The sequence below is a fragment of the Lepidochelys olivacea genome (assembly GCF_965140295.1).
Source record: "Lepidochelys olivacea isolate rLepOli2 genome assembly, chromosome: 2".
Taxonomy (NCBI): Eukaryota; Metazoa; Chordata; order Testudines; family Cheloniidae; genus Lepidochelys; species Lepidochelys olivacea.
The window spans coordinates 253,006,278-253,031,332 of record NC_140412.1 but is presented as its reverse complement, the minus strand read 5'-3'; the positions used below and the strand labels follow the sequence as shown (position 1 = coordinate 253,031,332).

General features: G+C 43.5%; 1 long non-coding RNA gene across 1 annotated transcript in view; it reads right to left on the bottom strand.

Moving 5' to 3' along the window:
- LOC311515869 overlaps nt 1-25,055 on the bottom strand; it is a 191,021-nt gene that overhangs the window by 55,768 nt on the left and 110,198 nt on the right. The window contains exon 2 of the long non-coding RNA XR_014710248.1: nt 528-639. This is a non-coding gene — a long non-coding RNA (uncharacterized lncRNA). The remainder of the gene's footprint in view (nt 1-527; nt 640-25,055) is intronic.

Genomic DNA, 25,055 nt, shown 5'->3' with positions numbered 1-25,055 from the left:
AAGGAGGCTTGTCTGTTTCTGGGTAGCCAAAGCTCTGTTTTACAGTTGGTTGTTCTCTGCTCACAGATGAATACTGGCATTATACACACTGCTGGTAGATTATTTACAGGAACAGAAAATGAATGTGGACCATTGGGTTCTCCCACATCACTTCCTGATGTTTGGACTTAAATCCATATACAGAAACAAAAATCTCAGAACCCTGTCCCTTCCTGCCTCCCATTCCTGGGCTCTCCTTCAGTCACCCCACTTCCTCCCACCTTCCCAGCACCCATAATATCCCTGCCTGCTGCCCATTTCCCTTCGCCTCCAGTTTCAGCCATGTATGCCCAGCCCCAGTGTTCCCCTCATTCCCTGCTCTCCCTCTAATCTTCCTGGAGATTACACACAAAGACAATAAAGCTATCCCCTCCTGTGCCTGCTAATGGCTCCTCTTTTTATTGTCAGTGCCATTTCCCTTCTTCCTGCTGTTAACAAGCCTAATAAGGGCCCTGCTCCTCACAGAGGCTTTCCCCTTTAACAAGCACCTGCAGGTGTAGCTGGCTCAGTAGGTCAAGGCCTCCATTCCAGGAAGTAGGTTCCAGTCATCACCTTCTCAGGAGTGCTTCAAAGGAGCTGAACGTCACAGACCAGTCACACCTGGACAAAACAAATATATTTTAGACTTAACCTCCAAGAACTCCCTGCATAAACCCTACTGTAAAGAAAGGAAACACTCTTTCCCCCTAGCCCAGTGGGCAGCTTTTCTAACAAGTGCTCAAGATTCAAGATTGTTTCCTTTCCATGCACAGATGGAGCATAACATGCGTTAGTGGTCCGAGCAGAGGCCTGGGAGCCATGAACTTCTTCAAGGTCTATACCAGAATAGCATCAGGTCCAACTGGGCCTGGGAGTGAGTTTCTTAGCCTGCCTGGCTTCCGTTCTCTGGACCTGATTCTCCACTGTGTTACACCAGTTTTATCCCAACCTACCTGTTGATATCAAGGAAGTTGCATTTGCAAAAATTGGTGGAATGGGTGAAGAATCAGGCCCTACATATGTCAAATGGATTTAATACCTACCTCAGAAGAGAGCTGTGAGGATTAGGTAGTTTGGGCCAGATTTTCAAGGGTTTAGCACCCGGTCACTTCCACTGTGACTTTAATGGCCAGATTATCAAACCAGCTCTGCACCCAACGGGCACCAACTGAGCTCTTCTGAAAATTCTGACCGTGGGGCTCAATCCTTGGGTGTGTCCGCTGTGCTTGGTGCACCCTTCTTATTACAATTAATTTGTATTGTGGTAGCACCTTGGAGCCCCAGCTGTGGACCAGCGCCCCATGGTGCTAGGTGCTGTACAAACACAGAACAAAGAGACAGTCCCTTTCCCAAGGAGTTTACAATCTAAGTATAAGATCTGAGTAGTGGATGGGGTTACACCCACTCTTCTCCCCTATCCTCAGACTGGTTGGGGGCCAGTTTGGCCCCCAGCATAAACTAGAGCAGCCTCTCTGCCACAGTGGGATCTGAGAGCCTCCCAAGTATTTAAACATAGAAACAACCACCTCTCTCTTCTTCCTTCTCAGCCTGCAGCTTGATAAGTGTACAGAGTTTTGTTTGTCTGTCTGCGCGCCCAGGCCAGCTCCATGGGCCTATGTGTGCAGAGGGTGACGCATGGCTCCACATCCTCCCCATCCCAGGGCTTTCACAGAAGCAGTAGTCCCTTCACTGATCCTATGCAGACACTGCAATTGTCCTGGCGCTTTGCTCCACCCCCTTGCTTGCCTGTGCAGCAGCCAGAAGGAATCTTACCCAAGGATCACTAGATTGAATTGATAGAGTCAGATGCCCCCATAGCCAGACCTCGAATTTTGGACATGGGTGCGGAAACGGGAGAGAACAATAGACTTACCATGGACTGAGGGGTATAAATAGGAGTTACAGAATGAAATTAATCAAAGAAATTCAGGCTGAATATGAGGGAGAATTTCTCTAAGTAATAATAACTGTACTAGCCTGAGGAATTGTCTCCATCTGGAACGGTGGAAGCCCTGGGGCTTGTGTCATTCAAATGGGACAAAACACATTGACTATACTGAAGGGAACAACCCTACACGGCATGGGGCTCATACTAGGTGACACATTGAGTCTATAATGCCTATAGGCCTGATGCTACAAGATGCTCAGAATCCTCAGCTTCCTCTGAAGTCAGCCTCACACGAGGCCTCAGCCCATAGCAGGATGGGCCCTTATAATCTCTTAAAATACTCCAGTGCCTAAATTAGCTATTTGGACACTTATTGGTATACCTTTAATTATGCCATTGTTTTGCATTTGTTGCAGTCCAATTAAATTATGCACGGACAGATTGCTGGTGATAATTTATTTTAAGGGAAAAGATTTCTCTGCCAACTGTTACCTCCTCTAACAATAAGTATGCTATCACCAAGTGATGCTGTTTCACATACATCCCAGGACTACATTAGCCCTGTCGCTTACACGTTTGCACTGGGAGCTCGTGTTCAGCTGATTATCCACTGTGCCACCCAAGTCTTTTTCAACGTCGCTGCTTCCCAGGACAATTTCCCACTCCCTCCACTCCCAATCCTGTAATATGCCCTACACTCTTTATTCCTAGATGTAGGACTTTGCATTTGGCCATATTAAAATGAATATTGTTCTCTCATGCCCAGCTTACCAAACAAGCCAGATTGCTTTGTATCAGTGACCTGTCTTCTTCGTTATTGACTACTCTCCAAACCTGTGTCATCTCCAAACTTTATCAGTGATGATCTTAGGTTTTCACATAAGTCATTGATAAATATGTTAAAAAGCACAGCGCCAAGAACCAGTCTGTGCAGCAGGACCCCACTGGAAACACATTCACTTGATGAGGAATTCACTTGTTTACAATTACATTTTGAGATCAGGTTTCAGAGTAACAGCCGTGTTAGTCTGTATTCGCAAAAAGAAAAGGAGTACTTGTGGCACCTTAGAGACTAACCAATTTATTTGAGCATGAGCTTTCGTGAGCTACAGCTCACTTCATCGGATGCATACCGTGGAAACTGCAGCAGACTTTATATATACACAGAGAATATGAAACAATACCTCCTCCCACCCCACTGTCCTGCTGGTAATAGCTTATCTAAAGTGATCATCAGGTTGGGCCATTTCCAGCACAAATCCAGGTTTTCTCACCCTCCACCCCCCCACACACAAATTCACTCTCCTGCTGGTGATAGCCCATCCAAAGTGACAACTCTTTACACAATGTGCATGATAATCAAGTTGGGCCATTTCCTGCACAAATCCAGGTTCTCTCACCCCCTCACCCCCCTCCCAAAAACCACACACACAAACTCACTATCCTGCTGGTAATAGCTCATCCAAAGTGACCATTCTCCCTACAATGTGCATGATAATTAAGGTGGGCCATTTCCAGCACAAATCCAGGTTTTCTCACATCCCCCCCACCCCCATACACACACAAACTCACTCTCCTGCTGGTAATAGCTCATCCAAACTGACCACTCTTCAAGTTTAAATCCAAGTTAAACCAGAACATCTGGGGGGGGGGGGTAGGAAAAAACAAGAGGAAATAGGCTACCTTGCATAATGACTTAGCCACTCCCAGTCTCTATTTAAGCCTAAATTAATAGTATCCAATTTGCAAATGAATTCCAATTCAGCAGTTTCTCGCTGGAGTCTGGATTTGAAGTTTTTTTGTTTTAAGATAGCGACCTTCATGTCTGTGATTGCGTGACCAGAGAGATTGAAGTGTTCTCCGACTGGTTTATGAATGTTATAATTCTTGACATCTGATTTGTGTCCATTTATTCTTTTACGTAGAGACTGTCCAGTTTGACCAATGTACATGGCAGAGGGGCATTGCTGGCACATGATGGCATATATCACATTGGTGGATGAGCAGGTGAACGAGCCTCTGATAGTGTGGCTGATGTTATTAGGCCCTGTGATGGTGTCCCCTGAATAGATATGTGGGCACAATTGGCAACGGGCTTTGTTGCAAGGATAAGTTCCTGGGTTAGTGGTTCTGTTGTGTGGTATGTGGTTGTTGGTGAGTATTTGCTTCAGGTTGGGGGGCTGTCTGTAGGCAAGGACTGGCCTGTCTCCCAAGATTTGTGAGATCAGTTAGCCAGTTTTCTGCTCTACATGTTGGTTAGCTATTTCTGTTGCAGGACTGGTGTACATGTGTAAATAAAACAAGTTACACTTTGAATATAGCCAGATTCTGCACCACTGATTTTTCTTCACCAGGAGGGCAAACTGCAAGGCTCAAGACATCTGCTGTGCTGCCACTTGGTAGAAGGGAAACACTATTGTCAGAAAGGAATACTGGAGCCGGAAGACGAGGCATCATTCCTTATTCAATAGGACATTATACATATTGATTTGGGTTTTTTAAATGAACCAGAAACTGAATCTGATTTTTTTTATTTGAGCAAGAGAATCTCCCTTACCTGAAATAATTTGTTTAATTTAGATGAGGAGTGAAACCAAAGTTCATATGTTCTTTGTACCCAAATCTTACTAATGGAAGCATATTCAATACAGATTTATAGGCCATCTTAAAGTTTTCCATAGCATACAACAGAGTCATTAGCACACAAATTGCTCTAGTCATGGACCTTTCAATTCCTTTTTAAAAAATAGAAATAAAAGTGTCTAGAAGAACAATTCTGGGCATTTTCAGTTTAGGTTTTCCTAATGCTACAAAAGTAGAATGATCATTAAGGCTGTCAGCTGGTGTCTAAGAAGCAGTTAGTTCATCATCCTTGAAAACAAATATCATTTCAAACATAGGACAATTTCTCATTTTCACAGTCACCTCCACAGAAGAATCACTTACGTCAGTTAAATGTTAAGTTTTCCAGTTTAATTTTCAAAACTTCACTTTCATTTTTCTTTCCTCATTTTAATGTAATATCTTCAGCCCAATAAATATTTCCCATTTGGGAGATTCATCAACTGAAGAGTCTAAATTATCCCTTTGACTAGAATTACAATTCAGATGGCATTATTTTGACTCCAAATTAATGGATTTGCATTTTGGAATGCATTTGGCCAGCCAAACATATTTCAAACCAATAAGTTATAGAGTATATTTAAATTTACATTTTACTTAGAACAGTAGCTATTGGCCACACATCATTATGCTTCTCAATTCCTTTTAGAATATTACTGTCTAAAGTTAGTAAAAACTTGTTACAATCCAAGGACTCTTTTGGCAGTCTGTTTGAAACTAACACAACTAACACAAGGGCAAGGGATAGCAATCTAAGCAATCAAGCCAGCTACCCTAGAATGCAGGCTCCAGAACCCGAAATAACTCGGACTCTCTCTCTCATGATGCTAGTTTGGATCATTCCAACACATTATAGACTCTTCAGTGCCCTGAATTTAGGCTCAACAGCACGTGAAAACAATATCAGAATTAAACAGTACATCGAAAGCTTTTTTTAAGTTGACCTCTGTTTTTCAAACCACCATTGAAACCTTTTAGATAAACAGGAAGCAAAGTATAGCCACCTGGCAGCGAAGCCTGTGCTCTGTAGGGAATGCACAAATGCTTTAATTCATGGTTAAGTATCCTCAGATGAAAAAGTGTTGGAGGTGTATACTCCCCTTTGCTGCAGCCACAGGAAGACATGCACATCATGTCTGAGAGGGGCCTGCATATAATTTCCCCTGTTGTGGGATGAATGGAATTTATCCTGGATAAGGTGAGAAGAAGGCACAATATTTAAAGTGCTTTTATGCTCCAGAATTCCACTTACTGGGAAGAAAGGATTGGCCATGCTGGGTCAGGTCACCGTCCATCCAGTGTGATGGGCTACTTCTGTAACATACCTAGCCAATTGCATGCTGCTGAGTGTATATCCTTCCAGACCCCTGCACATGATTGGTGCACACCCTGCAGCAGCAGAGCTGAATATTGTTTTGGGACGGAGAGTGGAAGAACTTGTTCCTGTGGTTATAGGGAACCAGGTAATCTGGATACTTTCCCTGACGCTGCCACAGCCTTCATGTCAGACATTGGGCAAGTCTCACTGGCCTCAACTCTTCCTCCTATGAGGCTGATCCCAGTGCTTAATTTGTGCCGGGGCTGAGCCCTGTCACCTCTAGGCTTGGCAGTTCATCACCCCGGCACCTCTGAGCTTGCTGCGTCAGTTATGAAAGTAAAAAAATTACTTGAGCCCCAGCATCTAATTGGGTGAGCTCCAGCACCTCTTTCATTACAAATGAAGCAGTGGCTGATCCATGCTGAGAAGGGGGAAGAAGGTGATGACTTTGGACAGAATAAAGCACCCTGAGCACTTGGGAGAGTGGATGACAAGTTACCTTTTGCCACCCTTTTAAAAAGGTGAAACAAATGCTTCCCTCCTAGAGCAGGCATTCTGGTGGGGAGGGCAGGCTGTGCAGAAATGCACTCTTCCAGACTAGCCAGTACTGTTGGCAGTGCTAGCCAGCTGCCCCTCCCTCATGCTTCCAGTGCTGGGAGATGGATTATACCTGCATCCTGCTTGAGTGGGCTAGTGGGAAGAGAGAGTCCTGCTATGATTTAGTCCACATTTGTATATATATCAAACTGCAAACTCCATTTTGTTTCGGGAGCATCATGTGATTGTAAGATTGTCTTGTGCCACCTTCCTTGTCTTTTTTCCTCCATCTTGGACTGAAATTCCAGGAGACACTGACAGGTGAACAATGTAGACTGATCAAGAGTCATTAATATTGAATGACTTTGCTCTGTCAACATAATGGGTATGCTACAGAGGACGACAAAGTTGCAAAAAACCAGTTTTTCTAGTTGGAACTTCAGGTACATAATAACCAAGCAGCAGATCACTTGATGGGGGCTTAGAGGCTGACCAGGAAGGTCACATGACCAAGGGCCCTGGAGACATAAAAAGGACAAGGTCTGGTCCTAGCAGCTCTCACCCTCTTATGGGCCATAACAAGAAATTGAAGGCGAGACAAGGCAGAGGAGGGTCTTGGGACCATGACAGGACTGACCAAAACCCAAAGCACATCTGGAGTAGTGAGGACCATGGAGGGGGGTTTTTGCATGCAACTGTTTATTATTTTTGCAGGGATCTGTAAGTCCCTTCCTCTTTCTCTATGAGTAAAGTGCATGTGTGTTTAGAAACCCCTTTGCAGAGTATATGTTTCACTGGCTTGTGCTGTCATGCAATCCCCAAAGAGGGAAACAGTAAACCAGAGGACCCCTAAGATGTGCACCTGCTACTGGGGAGAGCTGGTGCTAGTTTCAGGGCCTAGCAATGGGACCAGGGGTTCCCACTGCCAATAGGGGTGTCAGGCAGAGAGTCTGCATCTGGAGTGTGTTTCTAGAGGTCCAGAGCCAGAGAGGCAGTGCCCAGCCCCAGCAAGCCCAGTACACGTGAGACTCAAGGTTTGGGTCCAGTTCAGCAGCCTGGTGAGTGTTCAGCAGGGGGAGGGCATATCAGGATTGCAACAGTTGCACAGGAGGAGGTATAATTTAGCACTTACTCTCTCTGTGCCTGTTTCCCCATCCATGAAACAGGGACAACAACATTTGCCTATCTCAGAGAGCTGCTTTGGAGCTTAATTCCCTAATATTTGTAAAGCCTTTTGAGAACCTCAGCTGGAAAGCACTAAAGAAATGCAAAACATTGTTATAATGGTAATTATAATGTTACATTATGATGCCTCTAATGGTTAAAATCATGGCTAATTTTACCAGTCTGTATTTGCACAGCAGAGATTCTTGTAGGACATTGTTCACATGAGACCTGTGCAACGGTCAATCTTGTCACAGAGACGACCAAGCAGTAAGAACAAGAGCTCAGTGTTTTTCAGTGCTAGCTTCAGCTGGGGTTTTCAGATCAATTCCAGTAACTGTAAAGGTAGGAAAGGCCCTTCAGAGAGCTGTTTCCTTTCAAGATGTTTGATGTCTCTCAGCAGGGCTCCGTTCTCACAAAACACAGACTTTAACAATCAAATTTGTCATCTGAGGAGCCAGAGAAGCAATTCCCACCTGCCCTCTTCCTAAACACTCTTTAAAAAAAAACAAAAAAACAACAACAGGTTTATTAGGTCTCCCTTCTGAGATGAGAAATGCACAGGGTAAGAACACCACCAAGGAATTTATAGCAAGTTGTCTGGGCCCTTCTCTCAGATCACAGCAGTAATATGTGCCTCTCTGCCTCTTTGTAGAAGCTGGGAATGGGCAACAGAGAATAGATCACTTGATGATTACCTGTTCTGTTCATTGCCTCTGGGGCACCTGGCATTGGCCTCTGTTGGAAGACAGGATACATGGCTAGATGGACCTTTGGTCTGACCCACTATTGCCGTTCTTATGTTCTCTCTCGCAGCATAGAACTTGACTTCCATGCTGGCAGCCTGACAGAGCTGATTTCACAAGATGCTGTTCGATGTGCACTCATATATGTTAAAAGCAGGATCAAGGCCAGTGGATTTTATTTCTGCACACATAGAAAATCACTGGCAAAACTAAGCAAATGCGGTTTACTTTATGAACGTGAATCCTTTAAAGGAAAGCACCAGAGCACAACTACTCTTCACTGTCAAACCCCACAGAAAGTGGTGCAGGATTCACAGTCTGGGGGCACTTGTCCTTCAGCCTTACAAGTGGATCTGTGGGTTGGGGTGGCAGCACTCCACACTTGCCAATTAGCCTTAGTATCAATATTCCTGCACCCCTGACAATTTCCGATGTCCTCCTATCTTCCGTTGGGATACGGTCCCAGCTTGCTCCCATGGTTTTATATTACACATACTCCTGCACATAGACCCTGGTCCAGTCTCTTCTGTGGGACAAATGACCAGCTTAAGAGTTTCTAGTATTAAGGCCTTATTTATGTGCAATGGTCAGATATAGTCTATTAAAGGGTACATACTTTATACGCTCTTCTCAATGACCTGATTGAACAGAAAGCTTCACAGCCTTTGTGGAAGAGACTGGTCTATCCTATCTAAAGCAACTCTGCACGAGACATCCATTCTGGAGCCCTAATTGTCTCCCCCAAATAGCTTTCATCCAGGTGGCATTGGAGCACACAGAGAACACACATACTGACGGGGTAGAAAGTGCAACACATTAATTAGTCCTCATGCAAATATTTTGGCAAGTATGAGAAGCATCACTAAATGAGTTTGTTGTCAACACAACTTGCTGTCATAACGTGCTGCTGGACTGGGGCCACGATCACGGCTCTATTTCTTGTCCATCACCATTTGGAGTAGAACTTATCTTTTGACAGAAAAAAACGTGACAGCCTTAGCAGCGAGGAAGTGTGTGGGTTTTCACATGCTACAGCTGCTTTGTGAACATCCTACAGGCAATTTCAGGTACTGTGGCAGGTTATACCTGGTGTGAAAAAATCTTTTACAAACAGAAATATTGGATCAAGATTTTTCAGAGGTAGTTTTCTTACATTGTGGAGGAAATATAATATCCATAATTTGAACCAAGTACATTAAAAAACCCCAAACCACTGTATGAACTGATGTAGCATCCTCCATGACACAGGCCTGCTTGAAAACCTTATTCATCATTTAACTGTTCTCCTCTAAGGATATATCTACAGTGCCATAAAAGACCCACATCTGGCCCAGGACAAAAATCTAGGAGACATTCACTAAAACCCATCACTTTGTTTAAATTATGTCAGCTTGAACTGTCAATTCGTCAGGGCAGGAATCTCACCTAGTCTGTCAGCGTGCATCTACACTGATCTGAGAGTGAGCTTCCCAGGCTGGGTCCACAGATTTGTGCTAGAGGAGCTCATGCTAGTGCGCTAAATATAGCAGTGTAGATGTTGCTTTGACGTTGTGACTTCGGCTCTAGTCACCATGTCAAAGCAACATCTACCCTGCTATTTTTAGAATGCTAGTGTAAGCCCCAATTTTTTTGTGCACGTGTATTAATATTCTATGAGTATCTCCAGAAAGAGGTTTAAGATCCAAATGCTTCTAACTACATTTCCATTGGAAAGGATTGTGCATGTCCATTTGCAAGTAAAGTCCCAACACAATTCTTCAATGGCACTTCAGAATATGTTCTTTTATGCTGAGAATAAAAATTCTGTTTCTCATACAGTACTATTTTTACTTAGCTCTGCAGTACATTTTCCTTTGATTTCACTCCCGCCCACACCAATAATATACCTTGCATGGATCATTTGTGCATCAAGTTTTTGTTGATATAATGTACCTGTCTTTAGCCAGACTGGATACACTTTTTGACATATAAGGGGGGCACACAGTGAATTTGGGAGCTAACCAAGACAAAATGACTTTCTGTCAGTGCAACCTGAAATTAATTTACTTTCACTAGTAAAAAAGTGGTAGTGAGCTGGCAACCTATTGGTCAAGTGATAAAAGTTTCGTTCCCCCCCCCCCCCCGCCCTTCATCGTTCCCACATTTAAAAAGGTGGGTGGTTGAAAGTCCTAATCAGATAGAACTGGGTTCTCTCTGCTTTCTTTTTTCCCAGACTGATCTTCCTCTTGGGCTCAATTCTTGATGAAATGTGAGGCAGATAATTGGCTTCCCATACAACTTTAATAAAGAGTGACATCTCCCTCCCAGCAGTGTAGTGATAGTCTTCAGTGAAGTCACAGTTCATGCTGACTAACTTCCCCAAGACATGCTTGGTATGCAGGAGGCATTTGCACCTTAGAAAATAGAATCCACTTTAGAGTTCTAAAAAGAACCTCTACCAATTGATGCAGAAAGTAGGGCCGAGGGCTTGGGCAATAGAAAAAAATTATTTCTGGAGTGGGGGGATTTGAGCAGTGGTTTTATGTTGTATTAAAAAGAATCAGTTTTTGGCGTTCTCCATAAACATTTGTCTCACATGGCTGTTTGCATATTTTTTACAGGCCTCCTACATGGGGAAGAATGCGATAGTTTCATGCTATTCACCAAAAAGGAATATTATATTAAGTTATACCAGGCATCTGGGCAAATCTGCTTTGCCCATTCACTAATGCTGTGAATTTCAACTATAAATAGGCAAAGGGGACATGTGAGAGTCTCACCACATTCAGGTTCACAAATTGTATTGTTGCCCCTACTAGATTTGTCTATGACAGGTTTCAGAATAACAGCCGTGTTAGTCTGTATTCGCAAAAAGAAAAGGAGTACTTGTGGCACCTTAGAGACTAACCAATTTATTTGCGCATAAGCTTTCATGAGCTACAGCTCACTTCATCAGATGCATACTGTGGAAAATACAGAAGATGGGGGGGAAGAAAACCTGGATTTGTACTGGAAATGGCCCACCTTGATTATCATACACATTGTAAGGAGAGTGAAATGGCCCACCTTGATTATCATACACATTGTAAGGAGAGTGATCACTTTAGATAAGCTATTACCAACAGGAGAGTGGGTTTGTGTGTGGGGGTGGGGTGGGGAGATGGGGGGGTGGGGAGAAAACCTGGATTTGTGCTGGAAATGGCCCACCTTGATTATCATACACATTGTAAGGAGAGTGTTTTAAAGTAACAGCCGTGTTAGTCTGTATTCGCAAAAAGAAAAGGAGTACTTGTGGCACCTTAGAGACTAACCAATTTATTTGAGCGTAAGCTTTCGTGAGCTACAGCTCATGTACATTGGTCAAACTGGACAGACTCTACGTAAAAGAATAAATGGACACAAATCAGATGTCAAGAATTATAAGATTCATAAACCAGTCGGAGAACACTTCAATCTCTCTGGTCACGCAATTACAGACATGAAAGTTGCGATATTACAACAAAAAAACTTCAAATCCAGACTCCAGTGAGAAACTGTTGAATCGGAATTCATTTGCAAATTGGATACAATTAACTTAGGCTTGAATAGAGACTGGGAGTGGCTAAGTCATTATGCAAGGTAACCTATTTCCCCTTGTTTTTTCCTACCCCCCCCCCCCCCCAGACGTTCTTGTTAAACCCTGGATTTGTGCTGGAAATGGCCCACCTTGATTATCATACACATTGTAAGGAGAGTGATCACTTTAGATAAGCTATTACCAGCAGGAGAGTGGGGGGGGGGGGGAAGAGAAAACCTTTTGTAGTGATAAACACCCATTTTTTTCATGATTTGTGTGTATAAAAACAAACATCTTCTGTATTTTCCACAGTATGCATCCGATGAAGTGAGCTGTAGCTCACGAAAGCTTATGCTCAAATAAATTGGTTAGTCTCTAAGGTGCCACAAGTACTCCTTTTCTTTTTGCTGTTTCATGGACGCACCTTACCCAAATACTCAGTATTTGAGTGTAGAATAAAAATACTGTGACCCTCAGAGTATGTCTGCATGAGGCAGGCCACTTGTCTGGTATGAAACCAGACAGTCCTGCTTTCCTAAGGCTTGTCCCCTGTCCAATGCTTAGGCAAAATGGGACATGGTTTTTTCCAGTATTGGATGAGGGGATGCCATTTTGATGAGAACACCGCTCCACCCTTGCCAGTGTGACCTCACACACAAGGTCACATCAGTGGCAGCAGAGTGGCGTGCTCTTAAAAATGGCAGCTCCAATGTGTCATGACCTCACACGGATCACGCATCCAAGGTCACACTGGTGGGGCAGCCCACACCATTCCCAGAAATACTGTAATGTTTGGGATTCTGAGAATGCCTGAGTGGCCACCCGAGTCTGGTGATATGCAGGGTACAGTGTTGACAGCCCCAAGCATTCAAAAATCATGGGATTAGTTTAAAAATCATGACATTTAAAATAAAATATGTAAGTTTCTTTGGGGCAAGGACCATGTTTTTGTTCTGTGTCTATACGTAACAGGGGCTTCTAGGGGCTATATCACAATACAAATAATAAATAATACTTTGAAATAATACTTTGGGATTCTTTGGGGATATTTTTTAAACCTTGAGGTTATACTTGGGTCACATTTTTACAACACGTTTCAGAGTAGCAGCTGTGTTAGTCTGTATTCGAAAAAAGGAGTACTTGTGGCACCTTAGAGACTAACAAATTTATTTAAGCATAAGCTTTCATGAGCTACAGCTCACTTCATTGGATGCATGCTCACGAAAGCTTATGCTCAAATAAATTTGTTAGTCCCTAAGGTGCCACAAGTACTCCTTTTCTTATTTCTACAACAATAAGGGCTAGAATTCTTTTTAAAAAAAAAAATAAAAGAAAGCTGTGATTGTCACACTATCACATGACTCCAGGAGCTGGGGCTATAAGAAAAACACCAAACATCACAAGATCTGCAATAAACCCATGAGAGCTGGCAACATTGTGGGTGTTGCCACAGCCTACCAGCAGCTGTCTTTGCATCTTTTCTTAGTGAAGCTAGCTGTGTGAGGACGCAGGGAACAGAAAGGGGCTAGTGCGTGGAGATGTGTGGTAATCCAAGAAAGCTAATTTAAGTCCCCATGAGATGGATGTGCCTGTGTAGAAAAAGCAGCTTACCTAACCCAACTGCAGCCCATTATACTGGACTGTAAAGAGTTGCCTAACTGGGTATTTTTTCCTTTAATTACGTTATGGCAATGGGTGCAGAGCAAGTGACTAGGCCAGCCTCTGAAAAGTGAAGGGGCGACACAACTAGTTGGTCTCAAAACATTGTTTTGCACAGATCTAGGGAGCCTGAGTGCCACTTGTGTAAGCCTGTCAAAGCCAGGGAAGTTCTGAAGGACAGAAGGGCACCATGGGCTGCGGTGCTTTTGCTCACTAAGGGCAAGACTGTAGCTTTCATCCCCTGCCGGAGCTGGGGGCTAGGGGCCTGGAGGGGATGTGCGCCAGCAGCCACTCCCAGCACAGCCACCATGGCTTTGTCTGGACTAGAACAAATGCTAGCATGCGTTAGCTAACCAAGGCCTCAACTCAACCCTGAGTATTGGCCAACTATTCAGGCCACAGGAGGCTGTAGCAGCACTGAGCTCTGAGACCAGAGGAAAGGTTAGTCATTTAAAGAGGCCTGAAGAAGACAGAGGTGGTGAGGGGAGGGAAGTCGGGGGGGAATGTGGGAGCAGAAAGGATGAGAGAGAGAATGGGGGGAAGCAGGGCGAGAGAGGGGTCTAGCTGCTGAGACACAGGCACCTTCTCAGTATCAAGACATATCAAGGCCTGGCAGAGGCAAGATGGGCGTGGGCAGGGTTCCTTAAGCAGGGAAGACGAGGAGTGAAAGGGACTGACTGATGGGAAGGGGGTAGCCTGGCTGTTCAGAGACCATACACACAGAGACCAAATTGAAGATTTTTATAAATAACGAGCAGGAGAGACTAGGGACAAACTATCAGTCTGCATCGCTTCGCCACAGTTTAAGTGCCCTGGTGTTCAGTACTGCAGTTAGCAATCAATTTCTTACTATGCATGCTAGGTCCTAGTTTTCCTTTCATTTATTTGTCTGCAGGCAGTGGGGGGGGGGGGGGGGGGGAAGGGGCAGGGGCCGGAAGGCATCTGCCACCTACACACCATGGTATTGATCCATGCCCACTCGTTACTGGATACAATTTTGAGTAGAGAACACATCGCACCAAGAAGTCTACTCCCCTGCTGTGTACATGTATGTCCTGCTAGCGTCAATGGGTCCATCCGGCAGGCATGACTGAAAGAACAGACCCTAATTCAGTTGCAGGTACAGGGATTCACATTACAACTCTGAATAGTTGTTCCAAAGGGTGGTTCATTCATTAGCTGATGTTTTTGCCTGATAATCATTGCTTAAGGATTACCCATGAAACACTGACCCTTTTTAGCAGCTAACTCTATGCAAGATCCTCACTGCATAAAGAAACTGGAAAAGGTGTCATGTTTGTTAATACAAAAAGAGTACTTGTGGCACCTTAGAGACTAACCAATTTATTTGAGCATAAGCTTTTGTGAGCTACAGCTCACTTCATCGGATGCATACTGTGGATGAAGTGAGCTGTAGCTCACGAAAGCTTATGCTCAAATAAATTGGTTAGTCTCTAAGGTGCCACAAGTACTCCTTTTCTTTTTGCGAATACAGACTAACACGGCTGTTACTCTGAAACATGTTTGTTAATGTTCTGTGGCTGCTTGCACAGACAATACCCACACTTGCTGCACAAGAATGAATAACTAATGCCCTCCTAGAAATGATCTCATGAAGCAGAAACTGTGAAGCAAAGAACAGATGGGACCCAATTTTTCACTCATCGCTGCTGCATTTTAAAATTGGGAGTAATTTCTAGGTAAGAGCTCACAAATTAGCAAGGAGATTGGAAAAGCAGAAACACATTAGATAGCATTCTTCCCCTCATTACTTGGAGGTTTTCAGATCTATACAGAAATGCGGATATTTCTAAAAAAAGTAATCTTTTCCTTGTGTAAACTATAAGAAAATAATTAGAGAAGAATTAACGGGATGGACTTGGTTTATGCTTCTATGTACCATTAAATATCTGTAAGAAAATCTTGAGTTTGTAAGTTACAAGTGTTTTTCACAGGGACATTATCCTACTATAAATAGCCAGAAGAAAAAGGAGAAAGAGAATGTATCAGTGGAAAGTAATAGGGGTTTGGCTCAAGGATATATTCATTAATTTCAGTCTAAAATTTGAAAGATGGAAACAAATTAATCATACATAGCCAGGGAAAGATGGCTTGGAGGAGGGAGAAAGGAGACATAGCCAAATGGAGAAGTGATCCTGGAAAAACTAGTGAACAAGGAGTAATGTAAGAAGGGCTGTGCCCAAGCACTACTAGAGAAATCAAAGGAAAACAATCATGCTTTGGCTGCATTTTCAAAAATTCAGAACAGTACCCAGGAGTCACCTACTACAGGACAGGCCCAACAAAGGAAGTAACAGAACGCTACTAGCCGTCACCTTCAGCCCCCAACTAAAACCTCTCCAGTGCATCACCAAGGATCTACAACCTATCCTGAAGGACGATCCCTCACTCTCACAGATCTTGGGAGACAGGCCAGTAGTTGCTTACAGACAGCCCCCCAACCTGAAGCAAATACTCACCAGCAACCACACCCCGCACAACAGAACCACTAACCCAGGAACCTATCCTTGCAACAAAGCCCGTTGCCAACTGTGCCCACATATCTATTCAGGGGACACCATCATAGGACCTAATCACATCAGCCACACTATCAGAGGCTCATTCACCTGCACATCTACCAATGTGATATATGCCATCATGTGCCAGCAATGCTCCTCTGCCATGTTACATTGGTCAAACCGGACAGTCTCTACATAAACGAATAAATGGACACAAATCAGACGTCAAGAATTATAACATTCAAAAACCAGTTGGAGAACACTTCAATCTCTCTGGTCACGCAATTACAGACCTAAAAGTGGCAATACAACAACAAAAAAACTTCAAAAACAGACTCCAACGAGAGACTGCTGAATTGGAATTAATTTGCAAACTGGACACCATTAAATTAGGCTTGAATAAAGACTGGGAGTCGATGGGTCATTACACAAAGTAAAACTATTTCCCCATGTTTATTTTTTTCCCTGCTGTTACTCACACCTTCTTGTCTACTGTTTGAAATGGGCCATCTTGATTATCACTACAAAAGGTTTTTTTCCTCCTGCTGATAATAGCCACCTTAACTGATCACTCTCATTATAGTGAGTATGACAAGACCCATTTTTTCATGTTCTCTGTATGTATATATATATATATATCTTCCTACTGTATTTTCCACTGCATGCATCCAGTGAAGTGGGTTCTAGCCCACGAAAGCTTATGCTCAAATAAATTTGTTAGTCTCTAAGGTGCCACAAGTCCTCCTCATTCTTTTTGCTGATACAGACTAACACGGCTACCACTCTGAAAAAAATCAGTCAGGCATTTTATGCTGTCTGTTGGTGCAATGCGGGAAAGCAATTTTGAATCATTAGTATTATTACCACCACCATGGCTTTTGTGGCTTTTCCTCCCACAGTACTTTTGCCCACCACAATGTGGAGTGAGAAACAAAATATCAAAGCGATAAGTTCCGCAGCTCTTTACCCCACTCTGAGGAGGAGCGAGTTGTTCAAATATTACTAACTTTCAATGAACAACATAAATTAACATTTCCACTGAAGTTTCAGGCCTGGAATCTCATTTACACTAAGGTCCCTTTACATTGCTTAAGCAGCATACGGGTGGCCCAAAAGTATGCGTAAATTACATCTGCAATCACTGTAAAGCCCCTTTACTCTGCTAGAACAGTAAAAGGGCCTTCGTGTAAATGAAAACCAGACTCAGTGGTAATATGTCAAGAGCTAGTTTGGGGGGAAAGATATGATTCTTCATTATCTGGCACCTTGCGCCATTATTTACACATGTATAAACTAAGTGTAACACACTACCACACAAGGATGTCAGCATTGTGCATCCACTCATTTTGTCCAAGTGTAAATGACTACACAAGGTGCAAAGGCAGTGGTGAATCAGACCAGATTCTGCTCACTTACACAAGTGAGAACCAGGAATAACTCAGTGGAATTAAACTGGTATAAAACCCTGTGCAAGCAAGAGCAGAATCTGGCCCATTCCATGCTAACCAGCAGATGAAAAGAAAGCCATTTAATCACTGTTCGGAGGCACTACAGAGAACTAAGGTTGCCAGGATTCTAAAGGGAGATTAGGGAGCATCTTTTGAACTAACACAGATTGCTTTGTAGACTGTTACAGAGAAAATGATGTTAAAAGGAATCAAAGAGGATGTGAATTAAATAAACACATACCTACTGAAGATAAAAATGATCCAGAATAAATGGTTGTTTTTTTCTCCAAAGACAGATGGAAATCTTTAAAGATAGACAGAAATAAATTTAAGAGCTAGATATTGCTGAGCAGTGAGAACCAGGTTGCGATTTATGTTCTGCAATGGAAAAGGACTCTTTAGCTGACTGAGGCCTGGTCTACACTACAGAGTTAGATTGATGTAAGGAAGCTTACCTCGACCTAATTATGTCAGTGTACGCACTACAGTCTTGTCTCACCAATGTAAGTACCCTACTACACTGACGTAATTACTCCACCTCCATGAGAGGCGTAGTGATTGTGCCAGTGTCCTTAAGGCGATGTAATGTCTGTGTAGACACTGCGTTACTTACCTTGGCTGTTTTGTCAGTTTCACGGCTCCATTGTGCAATCATGAAATTGACAAAAAACCTGGGCAGGTAGAGCCTGGCTGCCACCAGCTCTTCACTCCCAGCCAGGCTGTTGCCTGGAGGCTCCCCACTCAGGAAGCCAAGAAGCCTAGGCAGCCGCCCTCCCGCCAGCAGCTGGGAGCAGGGAGCGGAGAGCCCAGGGGAGGGGGGCAGCTGGGCTCCCGGCGGGGAGCTGCACAGAGCTTAGAATCCTGGCTCTCAGCCTTCCACGCGGCCCCTCTTCAGTCGGTGAAAGTGCTCTGGTGAGGACATGCACCACCAACAGAAGAAGGGCAGTGTGGACATCAGTGACTGCAGCAATTACTGCGGTGGCTATAAGTCGACCAAACGTAGGTTGACTTAGGGCTGTAGGGTAGACAAGCCCTGAGCTGATGATCAGATTGGTGCCCCAATTACAGCTCTGCATCATCAGGTCACTTAAATCCATCTTGTAAGTATAATGGAGCACAAAACAGCCTTTTACAACTTCGTCCTGTGGGCCTAATTCTTCCCCGTGCTGCAGGATGCAAGTGACTCTTGTAAAGCAGGATCGGGGAGAAGAAAGGAGTTGGGTCCTTGGATCTGCTAGGTTCCAGCATCGCCTTCATCAGACCAGGTAGGGGCTAACAACAGCACTGATTTATGCTAATTCTTATCCTCACTTTGTTTTCTGGAACCTTTGAAGTTTCTGGCAGCAGATCCCTGGAATAACTGTGCTCTGACTCAGAAGCGTTTGATCTCTCTCAAGCTTTGTGACCAAAATGGCACTTAAAAAAAAAGTCAGATTTCTGATGGGTTTGAGGTTTGGTTCAATTTGGCAGAAGACCCAAAAGTTTGGTTTCTAATCCAAATGTCTATATAATGAAGTTACATGTAAGAAGAGTTTTACATGACATCCAAACCTCTTGGGTCTGCAACATCAAACTGGAAATATTAAGTGAAGCAGACTGGAAGTCTGCATGAGATTTCCATCATGTGCTGCTTCAATTTGGATTGGAAGTATCACAGCCTCCCTTCTGTTATTGTGGGAGAACCAGGACCAGGAACTGCAGAGACATTTGATATAAGCATTTGGCAAGACTTTTTTTGAACCAAAACAAAGTTGTAGGGTTCACACTCACTCTCAGTGAGGGCATACTGGGATATTTCTTATTTTATCCAAACCCTAATGTCTTCTTCATTGAAGTAGTTACCATAATTTAACCACAGATACAGTGAAGGTTCCTGAGCACCAGAATGCCACCATTTATTTGGACCACAGGGTGCTGACGCTAGTTTATACTCATTCCTGTTATCCTTATTCATTCTTGTAAATGTACCAACCCTGATTCCCCATCTTGCACTTACACTTGTGCAAAATGAGTGCCAACTGGTGTAAAATGCCACTACTGGTGTAAGAGAGACAAGATGGGTCAGGTAATATCTTTTATTGGACCAGCTTCTGTTGGTGAGAGACATAAGCTTTTGAGCTGACACAAAGCTTCTCTTCAGGACCTTGTCTTTCTAATACCATGGGATGACACAGCTACACCAGCATTGCACACTACTGGTGTAAATGAGTGGAGAATTCTGATCAGGTAGAAATTTTACACATAGTGTGAACTGATGTAACTATCTACACAAGGCGCAAAGGAGTAAAGAGAACCCAGCCTACTGTGTCCACTGGAGACAAGGTGTCCTCCATGGAGTGGGGGTAGCAATGGAGGAGTCTCCCACTGAAATGAATGGGAAATGCTTGGCTTCCCATTGGCAGAAGTGGAAACCCAAACAACCCTTGCTCATCCAAGTCCAAACATTTCTCTCTCTCTCTCTCTCTCACACACACACATACACACACTGCTTCGGTAAGACTTGGACATGTTCCAAAGTCCAAAATTAATTTCTAAAGCAAAATGTCCAGTGATACAACCTCAGCCATTACCCTCTGAAGCAGCTAATATATTTGAATCATGAAATAGTGCCTTTTTGTTGACAGACAGCAATGCAAAGAACTGTCCTTCAGATCAAAGGCTCCCATTTTATTAAGTGAATAGGACCAGTTAAGGAAAGCAAGGGTGCACACAGCAAGCTTCACTCCCCCTCTGCTGCTGCATTAAGTTTACCTTCACTGCCCTGTGCAACCATGCCCAGATCTTCTCTCTCTCTGTCCTGCCTCACCTTCTCTGCTTTGCTCAAGCCATCCTTGTACCTTCCTCCATCCTACCCTTGTGCATGGAACACACTGTGTCCCACGCACATGAGCCCCATGCTCTTCTTATTCAACCCCCTTTTATAGATTCATTTCACCCAAAAGGTCAGTGGACACTTGTCCTCACCAGTCAAATACCTTCCCTATCCCCTCATCATAGGAGTAAAGCAGAGGGAGAAGACTGTGTTCAAAACCTCAGTTCCAAGTCAACACCTCTGCTGGGTTCCCCAATGCATCTTATCTCAGGCGTGTTATGGCTGGGACTGTCTTTGTTTATGTCTTGTAGAGCATGGCATTGGTGCTTAACTACTAAAAATAAGGGCTGGACCCGGCTCCTACTGAAGTTGATGGCAAAATTCCCATTGACTTCAATGCAAGCAGAATCAAGCCCAAAGTTAAAGGGTATTTTCTGCACTGCTCTAAGAGAGAAATCCTATTAAAATGAGTCTCACCTATAACTCTTATCCCCTCCACAATTTACACTAGCATTTTATTTGTTCTCCCTCTTCTCTGATCATCAGATTTCCAGAGAGGAGAAAACTGCTCACATAAGAGTTTAATTCTCTTAGGAATATCCGAGTAGAAAGGAAAGAAAACAGAGATACAGGTATGTGATGGGTTTGTTCATGTTGCTGAGTGTGTATCATGTACCATAAAATGAAATTTGTTTTCAGTGTTTAGCCCCACATCTTACATTTTCCAATCGGGGTTTCATACGCAAATTCTGTTACAGTGACTGTAAGCTATGTAAATAGGGGGTTTAAGGTCATTTGTGCCATCTTAAATCCGGGCTTTCAGGAACATTCTGAAATATTATATTTGAAGAACACATGAAAGGCAATTTCTTCTAAACAATCTGAATGTTAGCTGCCTGAGTTCTATCCTTTTGTGACTAGTGCGGAGGAAAACTCTTTTTAAAGTAGTCTGATTCCTAGGAATGAGCAGGGGTTAAATAGTTTTCTGGCCCTTTATTACTTGGGCTTGATTCTTACACTGATTTTACAGCTGTGTAAACCTACTGACTTTTATAAAGTAACTTGATTTGCATTAGTGTAAGAGTGTGGAAAGTCAAGCCCCATCTCTTAAAAATGCCAAGACGCCTCTTGTTTTTGTGGCAAGGTTCTGATTAAATTGAAGGAAGAACTCTTTTCTTTTTAAGATTATGGAATTGGGGGACAACTGGATTAGCAGAAGGCACTGAACGACATGACACGTGGTGATCTTAGGGTTAAAGAATCTGGTGAGCCTCACTGGATCTTTGCATCTGAAAGGAAGTAAAATGTTGGATGATAGAGCACTATGTTTCCTGCATAATGTCCTGTGTTTGTGCAAGTGTATTGCGAAAATCACAGGACGAACTCCAAGGCACTTTGCTATAAAAACATAGATTTGCCTTTCAGTCCAGTCAAGCACTTACTGAAATTATCTTTTAAATGCAGCTCTGGACAAAAAAATGGCATTTACTTGCTCGGTGTGTTGCTCTTTCCCCAGGACAGCTGAAATCCATCTATCTTTGTTCTCATATCACACCCATCACATATCTGAGACCTCACAAGATTTTAAAAGTTGAAACACATTATCTCTCCCTGTGCTCTATGCGTCTTCTTCAGCTATCCCTCAATGCGAGATAATGTCTGCCGTGGGGGGTCATTGGTGGGTTTTTAAGTGTCTCAGGAGCCCAATTCGTGCCCTGCAGATTTTCCCACAGAAGTGACTGGTGTAATCTTGGAGGAGACATAGTTGTTGGCTGGACTGTTGTGCCCTTTCTTTCCTCCTTTGTCACTTCTCTGTCTCATGAGCACGTCTGTTCTCCTCAAAGTGAGTTGTGGCTTGGTGTATGGTGTGGCACCATTGTGTTCTGTTCTGCACCGAGTCCTCCCAGGTTGTTGGGTCAATACATCCGATGAAGTGAGCTGTAGCTCATGAAGCTTATGCTCACATAAATTGGTTAGTCTCTAAGGTGCCACAGGTACTCCTTTTCTTTTTGCGAATACAGACTAACACGGCTGCTACTCTGAAACCTCCCTTTTTAAGGTGTACTTTCAGTATGTCTTGAAAGCGCTTCTGAAATGGTCTGAAGTAAATAGGATGAAATTCAATAAGGACTAATGCAATGTACTCCACTTAGGAAGGCACAGTCAGTTGCACACATACAAAATGGGAAATGACTGCCTAGGAAGGAGTACTGCAGAATGAGATTTGGGAGTTATAGCAGATCACAAGCTAAATATGAGTCAACAGTGTAACAGTGTTTAAAAAAAAAACCAAAAAACACATCATCCTGGGATGTATTAGCAGCAGTGTTGTAAGTAAGACATGAGAAGTAATTCTTCTGCTCTACTCTGTGCTGATTAGGTCTCAACTGGAGTATTGTGTCCCGTTCTGGGCACTACGTTTCAGGAAAGATGTGGAAAAATTGGAGAAAGTCCAGAGAAGAGCAACAAAAATGATTAAAGTCTAGAAAACATGAGCTATGAGGGAAAATTGAAAAAATGGAGTTTGTTTAGTCTGCAGAAGAGAAGACTGGGAGGGGACATGATAAGAGTTACAAGAGGAGGGAGAAAAATTGTTCTCCTTACCCTCTGAGGATAGGACAAGAAGCAATGAGTTTAAATTGCAGCAAGGGCAGTTTAAGTTGGACACTAGGAAAAACTTCCTCACTGTCAGCATGGCTAAGCACTGTGATAAATTGCCTAGGGAGGCTGTGGAATCTCTATCATTGGAGATTTTTAAGAGCAAGTTAGACAAATGCCTGTCAGGGATGATCTAGATCAATGGTTCTCAAAACTGGTCCACCGCTTGTGCAGGGAAAGCCCCTGGCGGGCTGGACCAGTTTGTTTACCTGCCGCGTCAGCAGGTTCGGCCAATCGCGGCTCCCACTGGCCGCAGTTCGCCACTCCAGGCCAATGGGGGCTGCGGGAAGCGGTGCGGGCTGAGGGATGTGCTGGCCGCCCTTCCCGCAGCCCTCATTAGCCTGTAGCAGCGAACTGCAATTGGCCGAATCTGCAGACGCGGCAGGTAAACAAACCGGTCCAGCCCACCAGGGGCTTTCCCTGAACAAGCGGCGGACCAGCTTTGAGAACCACTGGTCTAGATAATACATAATCCTGCCATGAGTGCAGGGGACTGGACTAGATGACCTCTCAAGGTCCCTTCCTGTCCTACAATTCTATGATTAGTTCTACACTCAGCCAATGCAGCTATGAAACAGCAGAATTCTGCTCTGCCTCATGCCTAATCACAATTGCCAGCTAAATTCTTATTTCAGACACTTTATTACTGGTCTCAATCTATACTAATCCCAGGTAAATTGAACTACTGTGCCTTGCTTTTTTGCCAACAAAGTCTCATTCATTAATTGATTCGTTCACTATCATAAAGGAAGAAATAAAGGTCCCCATGTTTCATCCAATATGTCTAATTATTCTTCCCTTTTTCTGTCTTCATGCAATGTGGATCTTGTAAAACCTTTAATAAATTATAAACCCCGGCACTCGCTTCCATAAATAGAAAATCAAAAAGAGACTGCTTTACAAAAGAGGAAAACTTGGGGGCCATGCTAACTAGAATTATGAGTCAGAGGTTTGGGGTTACAAGTGATTAAGCCAATGTTTGTTCAGTTGAACCCTCCCTTCCTGCCTCCCTCGAATTAGTTTTAGAACCCAAAACTCAGAAGCATCCATCAGGTTTTATTCTGGTTTCCATCGCAAATCATTACTTATCCCAGGTTCACTAAAGAGTGGCTTGCAGAACCAAATTTCTGGATTTCTGGGAATCTCAGACAAGAACACTGCTTAATTTGAATATTAACCTGTTGCCTAAAAAGAATCCTGAAGTAAGAAGGGACTGGGGAGGGAACCCACAATGACACTGTTGACCTTGTGGTGATGGGTGCCCTGAGGGGAGTAGCCTGCTAGACCCGCTCTCTTTCCGGCATCTCTGGGAGAAGTAAACAGAGGTCACGCTGCGATACACCAAAACAGAGTGCCTGAGCCAGATTCATCGTTGGGGGAACTCCACTGAAATCGTTACAAGTTAGACCAGAAATGAATTTGGCTTAGTGATAGGATAAGTGTCTATTTCTGGAATGAACCTAGTACAGAGTTAATATCCCATGTAATACTGCAGTATTGCATTTTCTCCTGCACCTTCCTAGAATAAGTGTTTGACTTCAAACAGCAGAATGGAAACCTTATCAATTCATGTATGAGCATAGCAGTTCATTATCAAATGTGCCATAGGAGTTGGGGCAAATTACATGGATTATTCTGTTTAATGAGAAAGAGAAATAACTTTTAAATGCAGCAGCAGTGAACTGTTCTGCTCTCCAGAGGTCTCATTTGGGTAAATGGTAGGCTTGTTATGGATTGTGAGCCAGGTTCCAATGTCCATCATGGAGACCGAGCCTGAAGAAAACAAAATATCCTGGAAAGCAGTGACTGAAAATGATTTAGGGGGCAGAGAGGACAAGCAACTGAACATGAGCTCCCAGTGTGATGCTGTGGCAAAAAGGGCTAACGAGATCCTTGGATGTATAAAACACGGGAGTATTAAGTAGGAGTGCGGAGGAGATTCACCCAGAGACTCCCCACCTTTTTGTTGTATTCATCTCGCTTGGTTAACAATTGTGATTAAAATAGAGATAGAGGATACATGTGGATGGATGCTTGGTGTGGATAATAACTGAATGATCAGGGAGGTGCCAGCCTAAGAATCCAGTGTCCATTGGCTGAAGAAGGCGTCAAGTGGAAACAACCAGAGGAC